Source organism: Callospermophilus lateralis, chromosome 1, assembly GCF_048772815.1.
Source record: "Callospermophilus lateralis isolate mCalLat2 chromosome 1, mCalLat2.hap1, whole genome shotgun sequence".
In the NCBI taxonomy this organism is placed as follows: domain Eukaryota; kingdom Metazoa; phylum Chordata; class Mammalia; order Rodentia; family Sciuridae; genus Callospermophilus; species Callospermophilus lateralis.
In genome coordinates this window covers 217,644,215-217,655,349 of record NC_135305.1, presented here as the reverse complement: position 1 = coordinate 217,655,349, position 11,135 = coordinate 217,644,215, and the positions used below count along the sequence as shown (strand labels likewise).

The window sequence follows — 11,135 nt, the reverse complement described above, 5'->3', positions numbered from 1 at the left end:
GTGTAATGATCTTGGTCTCTAGCATTGCTCATTTACATATGAGCAGAGAAGGGTGTGAAACACAGATACCAGTAAAGCAAGAGTTCAGAGAAGACTTAGTTTGTCCAGAAAATATTTCTGAAGGTGCATGGAATTCAAGTATGAGTACTTGCTTGTGCTGAATACCTGTTGTTTCCTTATTCTAACACTTTTATTCCCAAAGGTGTCTGAGTAATATAGAAGAACCTAGTCTAACACATGTCTCAGAATTCCTCCTCCTAGGCCTCTCAGAGGACCCAGACCTGCAGCCCATCCTCTTCGGACTGTTCCTGTCCATGTACCTGGTCGCTGTCCTTGGGAACCTACTCATCATCCTGGCGGTCAGCTCTGACCCCCACCTCCACACCCCCATGTACTTCTTCTTCTCCAACCTGTCCTTGACAGACATCTGTTTCATTTCCACCACGATACCCAAGATGATTGTAAACATCCAAACTCACAGCAGAGCCATCTCCTAAATAGGCTGCCTGACACAGATGTCTCTTTTTGCCAATTTTGTCTGTATGGATGACATGCTTCTGACTGTGATGGCCTATGACTGGTTTGTGGCCATCTGTCACCCCCTGCGATATCCAGTCATTATGAACCCTCGTCTCTGTGGCTTCTTAGTCATGGTATCTTTATTAATTAGCCTTTTCAACTCCCTGTTGCACAATTTGATTAAACTACAGTTTGCCTACTTCAAGGATGTGGAAATTTCTAACTTTTTCTGTGACCCTTCTCAACTCCTCAATCTTGCCTGTTATGATACTTTTACCAATAACATAGTCATTTATGTTATAGGTGGCATATTTGGCTTTCTTCCCATCTCAGGGATCCTTTTCACTTATTATAAAATTGTTTCCTCCATTCTGAGGATCCTATCCTCAGCAGGGAAGTACAAAGCCTTCTCCACCTGTGGGTCTTACCTGGCAGTTGTTTTGTCTATTTTATGGAACAGGTATTGTAGAGTACCTTGGCACAACTGTCTCACGTTCTCCCAGGAAGGGTGCAGTGGCCTCAGTGATGTACACTGTGGTCAGCCCCATGCTGAACACCTTCATCTACAACTGAGGAACAGGGATATTAAAAGTGCCCTGAGGAGGCTTCACAGCAGGATTGCCTAATTTTTCTTTGTTTCATCTTTTCTTGGAGTGTGGATTCTAAACCAGGACACCCCGGGTTATTGTGTTCATATCAGTCCTCAGTAGCAAGTTAGAGCCTTGATTGTGCCCCCAGCAGTGGAGGCTTCTCACATCTGCAGTCTTTTTTTTTTTTTTTTAAAGAGAGAGTGAGAGAGGGAGAGACAGAGAGAAAGAGAGAATTTTCAATATTTATTCTTTCAGTTATCGGCGGACACAACATCTTTGTATTTGGTGCTGAGGATCGAACCCGGGCCGCACGCATGCCAGGCGACGCTACTGCTTGAGCCACATCCCCAGCCTCACATCTGCAGTCTTTAGTCATGACCAAGCAGGTAGTCAGCACAACTAAGAATGTGCTGATGGAGACAGGATGGGAGGAGGGATCCACATAGCACTTATTCATTATCTACAACATAAAAAATAATTATTTAAAACATAAAATTTACATAAAATGTAAATATGTTTGTTATCATTTCACTAATTTTTTGGATACCAGGGATTGAACCCAGGGGCGCTCAATCATGCACACCCCCAACCCTTATTTTTTTTATATTGAGACAGGGTCTCACTAAGTTGCTCAGGGCTTCACTAAATTCCCAAGGCTGGCTTTGAACTTGCCATCATCCTGCCTCAGCCTCCAGAGCTGCTGGGATCACAGGTGTGTGTCACCTTGCCTGCAGTCATGCATGATGTTGGTGTTATCTCGTTATCTCTGGATTTCTTCCTATCTCAGGGAGATTTTTCTGTTATTATAAAATTGTTTCTTCATTATGAGAGTCCAATAAAGAGTTGGGCTATCAAGCCTTCTCCACCTGTGGTCTCACCTGTAAGGTGTTATATATTTTATGGAACCAGATTTGGATCACATGTTGGTATCCCATTCCCACACAACTCCAGATCTCAGAGACATGTACTGCATTCATCTCCATGCTGGGTCCTGAGGACACAGAGCAGAACAGTCCAATCTCAGGACCTGCAGCATATAGTTACAAGGTAGGTTAGAAAAACTGCAGCAAAAGCTATCCTCTACAAATGTATTCCTTCTCCCTCTTTACATTATTTTTGTAGACCACATATATGCTCTGATGTTTGATAATAGTGTTGCATTAGCCAGGGTCAGAATCAGGATAAGTATGTAGTTGTGAGAATGGGTACAAATTTTCAGTTTAGCAAGATGAAAATTTTCTGGAAATGGACGATGGTAATGGTTAAACAACAAAGGGAATGTAATTGATACTACTGAACTATGCACATAAAATAGGTAAAAATGGAAGTTTCTGTTTCCTGTATATTTTATCACAAGAACTAGAATTAGGCACAAATGGGTCATTCAAAACAAGGAAAAGAAACAAATTGAGTGAACAATACCCCAGAGCTTCCTTGAGTAGAGGAAGAGACCATAACCTTGGGGATATTTATTTTCTCTTCTTCTTTTTCTACCTCTACCCATGTGAGAAAATCCTTAGAGATTAGGATGACAGAACACCTTGGCTAATTACAAGCTCTGTGCATGGATCCTCGAAGTTTAATAAAGTGAATCAACCTGTGTCTCTAGTACTTGAGTATGGTAGTTAAGAGGGCTCCGTACATGGTCTCCTCCTCCCAGGGTTGTCTGTAGCAGGAAGCTCCTAACTGACCCTCTGTGCCTATCAGTCCTGAGGATTGACTTTGAGCCTTCATGGGCACCTGATTAGGGTGTAACTTTGGATCCTCATTGTTTGTTCATGAGCCAGCAGAGAAGAAACTTAACCAGTATGTCTGAGGGAGACATTGGATAGGAAAAGGACTGTCAGAAATATTGTTTCTACATCATCAGGACAAATATGATAGTCTGGGTGGCCAAATGAAAGGATATCAATGTGCAAAACAAAGAGTTATGAGATCTGGTTTTTATATTCTTGGTTGTTTTGAGGGTGAGACATCCAACTCCAGTGCTCACCTCCACTAGCTGTACTTCCAAAAGACACCTTATCCATTCTAGCAGAAAGCGGGTTCCCCAAACTCTTTCTTAAGCAATCCAAGAGGAGTATAAAGGTGATCATGATGTTTAAGAGGAAAATAGCAGCACACGTAGGTTTGTGATGCATCACCAAGGGCTTCCTAAATGCCAGATTCAGAGCTGTGTTTCACGCAGCTTGACTCATCTCAGAGTCTCTGCAGAGCCTTTCTTTAGTTACACATGTTCACATTATTATATAGAAAATAAAAGAATATTATATTTATGAAAATTTTGCCAGGTTGTTAGGCAGAGATGAGTAAATCTGTTTGATTGAGGTGGTCTAAATATGGACACCAGGCTTCTGGGCAGGAGTACCCCTGCAGGTTGTTTCCTTGACAACCTAATCTGCCATTTCCACTCCTGTCACTCCAGAAGTGAGGCTTTGCTCACTCTGCTTTTCATTGTGGGTGTTCCTGGTAGATCAAAGGGAGAGCAGTTGACATAAAAGCAACATCCAACATGGGAAGAATAGATCAAGGGCAGAGATCACAGGAAACAGGGGCACATAAAAATTCAACACAGACCTCTCCACACTGCAGGACACTCTGAAGCCCTCTCTATCCTCCTTGCTACTGGCCCACTCAGTCTCAAAGGAGTCAATGCCACCTCTTGGTTTCATTCCTACACAAGAAACTGGAGAGTTTTAAAGGGTTCTCCAGATGTACTGGTGGTCAGGGTCCTGGACCTCTGCTTGAAACTTTCTGATAATTGGGAAATAAGGACAAGATTACTGCACCACACCCAGACAACGAATGCTGATTTTTTTATATTAGTATAGTTATACTATAACTAGTATTATAGTTATACATAATAGTGGAATACTCTGTGACTATTCATGCATGTGCAAAACAAAATTTGGTCCATTTCTTTCCCCAGGACCTCTCCTATCTCTTTACTTCTCCTTCCCCCTGATTCTATTTCTTTACTTTAGTGGTCTTATTACTATCTTTTTTAATTGGTGCATTTTAATTCTACCCCAAAGTGGGATTCACTGGGGTGCATTTGTACATGCACTTAGCATCATTTGGTCAGTTTCATTCCCCAGGATTCTGCTTTCCTCCTCTGCCACCTTTGAGCCCTTTCCTCTATTACACTGTCCTCCCTTCTGTTTTCCTGAGGCCCATTTTTATTTATTTATTTTTTCTCCAGCGTCCACATATGAGAAAAGACATTTGATCCTTGGCTTTTCGAGTCTCTTATTTCATGTAGCATGAAGTTCTTGTTTCACCCATTTACCAGCAAATTACATAATTTCTTTCTTTGTATGACTGAATAAACCTCCATTGTGTGTATTTACCACATTTTCTTTATCCATTCATCTATTGATGGACACCCTGTCTGGTTCCATAACATGGCCATTGCAAATCTCACTGGTACCAACACTGATGTGCCTGTGTCCCTATCGTACGCTGATTTTAGTTCTTTTGTGTAAATACCAAGGCATGGGATTGCTGGGTTACATGGTGTTTACAATCCTACTCTTTTGGAAAATCTCCATGCTGCTTTCCATGGTTAATGTTCGAACTTGCAATCCCTGCCTTCTCTCCAGCCTTGGTTATTATTTGTTCTCTTGATGATTACTATTCTAACTAGAGGGAGGTGAAATCTCAATGTAGTTTTTATTGGCATTTCCCTGATTGCTAAGGATGTTTAGCATTTTTTTTTCATGTATTTTTTGGCCATCTGTATTTGTTTTTTGTTTTTAGAACTGTGTATTTAGTTCATTTGTCCATTTATTTATTGGGATATTTGAGGGATTTGGATGTTAAATTTTTGAGTTATTTATGTATTCTGGATATTAATGTTCTGTCAGAAGAGAAGATGACAAAGATTTTTCTCCCATTCTATGGGGGCTCTGTCTTCCCCTTGATTGTTTAATTTTGATCACTATCTATTGAATTTCTTATTTCTTCTCAGAGGGGAAGATTGTTAGTATTTCTAAGACAACATTGTCATCTGAGTTGATCTACTGGTGATACAACTGCATTGAATTAGTAATAAAGAGATAATGGATGCTCCCATGTGATTATCATGTGATGAATGTATTAAATAATGCAAAATAAAATTTAGGTATTATTATTTATACTAATTATTAATTATAAGGGTAATCTCCTACCATTCAACCAAAATATGCTGTTGCCTGAAGTTACCATTCTCCAATTTCTGTTTTGAGGCAAAAATTATATTTGATAATCATATGCAAGGTATTTGGACATGAATGACTAGATCTCTTCACCTCTGATTCTCTATTCTACCTTGCATGGCATAGAGGAAGTATAAAAAAATATCAGAGTGGCTGGGGTTGTAGCTCAGTTGTCTAGCGTGTGCAAGTTTACAGACATTTTACACATGTTCTGTATAGAGTGGCAACTCCAAGATCCAAAACTAAAATTTTCATTTTCTAACTTGTGCTCCAGTCTCCTATCTCCACTACTAGTGAAAAATGGAAATATTATTCCTAATGCATTATGAAATGTCTTCATAAGTTCTTGTGGAAGGATTATCACAAAACAGAATGCAGGGATATTTTTGATAGTATAACTGAAGAATACAATGATGTAATTGATAACAACTGATTTGATCAGAGTATCAAATGTAGATAATTAATATTAAAATTGAATATGCATCAATTATTGGAGGTCAAAAACTATCTCCCATAAATATGGCACATAGAAATTTTAACTTGTGTTATACAGACAGAGTCACAGGAAGTTTAAAGGACTGTTGCCACAATAAACTGACACACTAAATGATGTCCTTTTCCTGGGTAATGCTTTGTAAAGTACAAAGCTTTTGAGGTCAATGTATGTATTACACAAGTAGATATAAAATCACATGTCAATGGACACTAGTGTATTTGAGGGACAGTAGGTGTTACTACTTAGATTAACTTTAGAAACTTTAAGGTAAGTTTGAAAAAAAAATGTCCATAGATACCTAAACCAATACTTCTATGGTAACATTGAGAGGAAAATAAATGAACCAAATTCATGATGGCAGTTGCTTCTGGGGGACAGAAATACAAGAGAATGGAACCATGAAGAGATACCAAGAACTCAAATGTCTAGAGGATAATTCGCATCTCCACAAAGTAGGAGTTTTATGCAAATATTAAAGTTTTATATGTTCTTGGAACTAGTGGTATTATCAATGGTGACTAATATTAATGGACTGTTGTTTTAATGTCAGGGAATACTCAAAGGCAGCTGTTGTTAATTATGGTGTAAGTAATGACCATTGGGAGCTGGGTGCAGTGGCGCACACCTGTAATCCCAGTGGCTTAGGAGCTTTAGACAGGAGGATCCAAAATTCAAAGCCAGACTCAGCAAAAAGTGAGGCCCTAAGCAAACAGTGATATCCTGTCTTTAAATAAAATACAAAATAGGGCTTGGGATGTGGTTCAGTGGTCAAGTGCACCTGAGTTCATTCCCTGATTCCTTCCACCCGCAGGAGGAGGAAGAGGAGGAGGAGAAGAAGGAGAAGAAGAAGAAATGACCATCAAGAACTTCACCATGCAGACACTCTGATTGAATATGTTCATTTTTGGCGAGATATCTGGGCAATTATAGATACCCACAGGTAGATATGATGATAAATGGGGCTGAGGACCAATACTCTATGCAAATTAAAAGAATTAAATAAAATATATTTTTTACAACAAACCTCTAAGGAGATAATTATTTTCCCTGTTGTACAGATGAAGAAGCTGTCAGCACATTTTCATAGTTCCTGAATTTTTTCAACTTTTTCCTTTTAAGTCATTGTCTGATCAGATAAAATAATAAACCTAAGGGTAGTTGAAGTGAGAGAATTGCAAACCATGTATCAGGAAGAACTGGCCAGAAATGCATAGACCCATCATAAGGTTGGGACTCAAAATGCACTTTGTGATCTTTACTGCCACTAAAGTCCTCCACTTTTAAAAGTTGGATGAAGCTTTCAGAAACCACTTCCCTGTGTGAACAGGCCATTATTGAACACAGAATAAAGGAGAAAAGCAAGTATATATCCTTGCTATGTTTCTTCATACTTTAGTATTTTGTATTCACTGATAGGTGCACCATACACTAAAGTCACCTTTGTGTTAATAGATGTCACATATGCATTTAACTAAGCCACTTTTTGAAATGTTGATGTCCACCAATGTAAAAAAAAGGGACATATATTAATGTTTTTTTAAATATATTTAGTTGTAGATGGACACAATGTTTTATTTTGTTTATTTTGTTTTATGTGATGCTGGGGATCAAGCCCAGGGTCTCACAAAAGCTAGGCAAGTGCTCTACCACGGAGTCACCACCCAGCCCCATATTAAATGATTTTTAAAAAACAAAAACAAAATATGAATGAGTGACAAATTATACCCACAAAGGAAGGTAATCAGAAAACAATAATGAAAAAAAAATTCTAGGAGAAAACTTGTATATAATAATGTTTCCTGATTATGAACTATCAACATAGATAAAGTGTTTAGATAATGTTGTCCTAGATCATAGAAAAATGTTTATAAACATTAAATATACTGATTTAAGGGAAGTACTACTATCTTAGAAAAATAAGGTGTATTCAATTGTTTGAATTGCCTTTAATTGGAATTTTTTCCTTAAGCAAGTAAGAATATTTAGTAGCTATGTTATCTAAGGAATACTTTGTTTTTTACTGTGTTTATGAAATAGCTACTTCTGATATTCTTGGTTTCCTAATATCACTGAAAAACAATATCTAAATAATAATAAAGTAAGCATGCATAGAAAGATATGAAAAGCAAAAAATAAACAAGGAAAGAGTGATAACAAATTTGTGTTGATTACAAATGATAAATATTGTTGAAGTTGTGTGGACACCAAATGTGAATACATGCCAATATTTGAATTAAAACTATGTACAGAGTATTGTATGTCTGTTTATTTGAATCACTTTTCCAAACAGTTTTTCCTATTTCAAAAGATGTCCGAGCAATATGGAAGCATTGAATCTAACATGTCTCAGAATTCCTTCTCATGGCACTCTCAGAGGACCCAAACTAGCAGCCTATCCTGTTTGGACTGTTCCTGTCCAAGTACCTGGTCACAGTGCTTGGAAACCTGCTCACCATCCTGGCCATCAGCTCTGACTCCCACCCCCATACCCCCAAGTACTTCTTTCTCCCCCATTTCTCTTTGGCTGATATTTGCTTTATCTCCACCACAGTCCCAGAAATGATTGTGGACATCCAAACTCAGATCACAGTCAGTCATCTTATGTAGACTGCCTGACAAAGATGTCCTTTTTTATCTTTTTCATAAACATGGATAATATGCTTCTGACTGTGATGGCTTATGACTAGATTGTGGCCATCTGTCACCCCTTGCATTACTTAGTCATCATGAACCCTCACCTCTGTGGCTCTTTAGTTTTGGTGTCTGTTCTGTTTAGCCTTTTGGAATCCCAGCTTCACCACTTGATCATCTTACAATTTTCCTACTTCAAGATCATTGTAATGTTTTGAGCAACTAATAAAAAAATACTGTGCAGTGATTAACAAGATTCAGATGTCCATCAACTGAATCAAAAAAAAAAGAGATGTGGACATTTCAAATTTCTTTTGTGACCCTTCTCAACTCCTTAGTCTTGCTTGTTCCGATAAATTTACCAACAACATAGTCATGTATTTTATTGGAGTCATCTTTGGATTTTTCCCCATCTCAGGGATCATTTTCTCTTACTATAAAATTGTTTCATCCATTTTTAGAAATCCATCTGCAGGCAGAGAGTACAAAGCCTCCTCCACCTGTGGTTCTCACCTGGCAATTGGTGGCTTATTTTATGGAACATCCATTGGAGTGTGTCTTGATTCTGCTACCTCACATTCTCCCAGAAAGGGTGTGGTGGGCCTCAGTGTTATATACTGTGGTCACACCCTGTTGAATCCCTTCATCTACAGCCTGAGAAAAAAAAGACATTAAAGGTGCCCTGAGGAGGATCCACAGCAGGATGGTCTAATCTCACAATCTTTGACATCCATTTTGAATGTAGGTTGGAGTTGGCAGCAAAACTAAACAAGTAGACCTATTAGCCATTCCTCATTCCTTATATCATTTTTTGTTGATTTTTAACTTAATTTTTCATTGTATTTAATAGTAAAATGGCCATTGCCAGTGTTGGGATACAGAGGAGTGAAATTTTTTCAATGTACAAAGTTTTGGTTTTGGAAGTTAAAATATTTCTAAAAATGGGTGTTGATTATAGCTGCACAACACGGTGAATGGGTTGAATACATAGTGCACATGAAATGTTAAAGTTTTGATAGATATCTCTTTCCACAATAAAGAAAAAAATAAAATACAGATAGCTCTTTTAAAAACAAATAGGGCTAGGGATATAGCTGAGTGGGGAGAGTGCCTGCCTCACATGCACAAGGCCCTGAGTTCAATCCCCAGCACCACAAAAATAAATAAATAAAATAAAAGTAAAAATGAATAAAAACTAAAATCCAACAAATAGCCCATAGAACTTCCTTTTGAACAGAAAGTATAAGATAACAATTTTGGTGGGCATTCATTTTTTCTTCTTCTTCACCCCCCTCCCCTTCCTTCTCCTCCTCCTCCTTCTCCTTCTTTTTACATTTTCTCCACTAATATAAAGAAGCCCTTAGAGATTGGGCAATATGGGCAAATTTTGCTAATTATGACCTCTGTGCATTGAACCTCTATTGTTATGCTATGATAAATAATTGCCTGCACCTCCAGCCCTTCAATGTGCTCCAGCTGAATGTGCTCCATACCTGTATCTCCTCCTCCCTTGGTTGTTTGGGATCAGGAAGCTCATATGTGACACTGTGCTCATATCAAGCCTGAAGACAGAGACAGAGCCTTCACTGGGCACAAGAGAGGCCAGCAGCATTGGATCTTCCTTCCTTAGTCATGACCTAGCAGAGAAGCAGCTTAAACCAGTAAGTGCTGAGGGTGATGGTGGATGGAAGAGGTCCTGTTGGAAATGCTGTTTCCCCTTCTTTAGGTCTAAGAGTGAGTTTGTGCAGACAGATGGGAGGAGGAGTATAAAGCTGATGTTCTGATGTGTGGTGGAGCCCAGACTCATTCACAGACCGGCTCTCCTCTCACATTTGTAACTCTGGCTGTGAACTTCCCACCATCAGTGGGTCCCTCTGTACTGTGACCTATGTACCCAGCATGATTAAAAAGGGGAAGGTGGCAAGAAGAATGGCTGTGAAAAATGCCATGCACCATGCTGGAGGGCTTGCTGAGTGTTAGGCTCTGAGCTAAGTTTGGGCAGCTCTTTCCATTTCATGTCAGCTGCATAGTTGGCCCCAAGCCATAAGTACACACACTATTTCCACAGAAAAAGGAATGACAGCATTTTAAAATTTATTTTTTTAGTTACATACAGCACCAAGATATAGCATTTTGAGGTAATAACTCTCAGATTGTTAGAAAAGAAGGAAGAGGGTTGGATTGGTCTGCCTGAACACAGACCAGGGCATTAATGCTAGGATCTCCTGGGAGGATTTTCCCCTTAAAAACCTAAGAGGACTTTCCTCTTCTCTGTCACTTCAGGAAGACACCCCTTGCTCTCTGTGCCTTTCCCTTTGGGGGTTCTTGATGAGTCACAGAGGAGAACAGTAGGGGACATACATCCACCCAGGTCCATCAAGTATGGGAAAGACAGGTCAGGATCACAGACAAAGACCACAGAAAGAACAGCACATGACCAAGCAGCACAGATTTTTCTCTCACTCCTCTCTGGGATATCCTTGCAGCTGTCCAAATCTTTCTGCCATCTTATAATCTATCCACTCCATATCAAAAGTTGTCATAGAGTTTACTGTTGATTTTCTTCCTACTCAGGACTCCTGATATCTGCTTGAAACTTTAAAATATCTGGTAAACAATGAAAAGTTCCATGTATCAGACCCAGAGCCCAGCAATTAATGTTTGAATCTGTCAGTCCCCCTTGTATTGGATCCTCCAATGCAA

General features: G+C 39.0%; 1 pseudogene; it reads left to right on the top strand.

Annotated features, from left to right (window-relative positions):
- The first annotated feature begins 278 nt into the window (after nt 1-278).
- LOC143400927 (olfactory receptor 7E24-like) lies at nt 279-1,092 on the top strand (annotated as a pseudogene).
- The last annotated feature ends 10,043 nt before the right edge of the window (nt 1,093-11,135 follow it).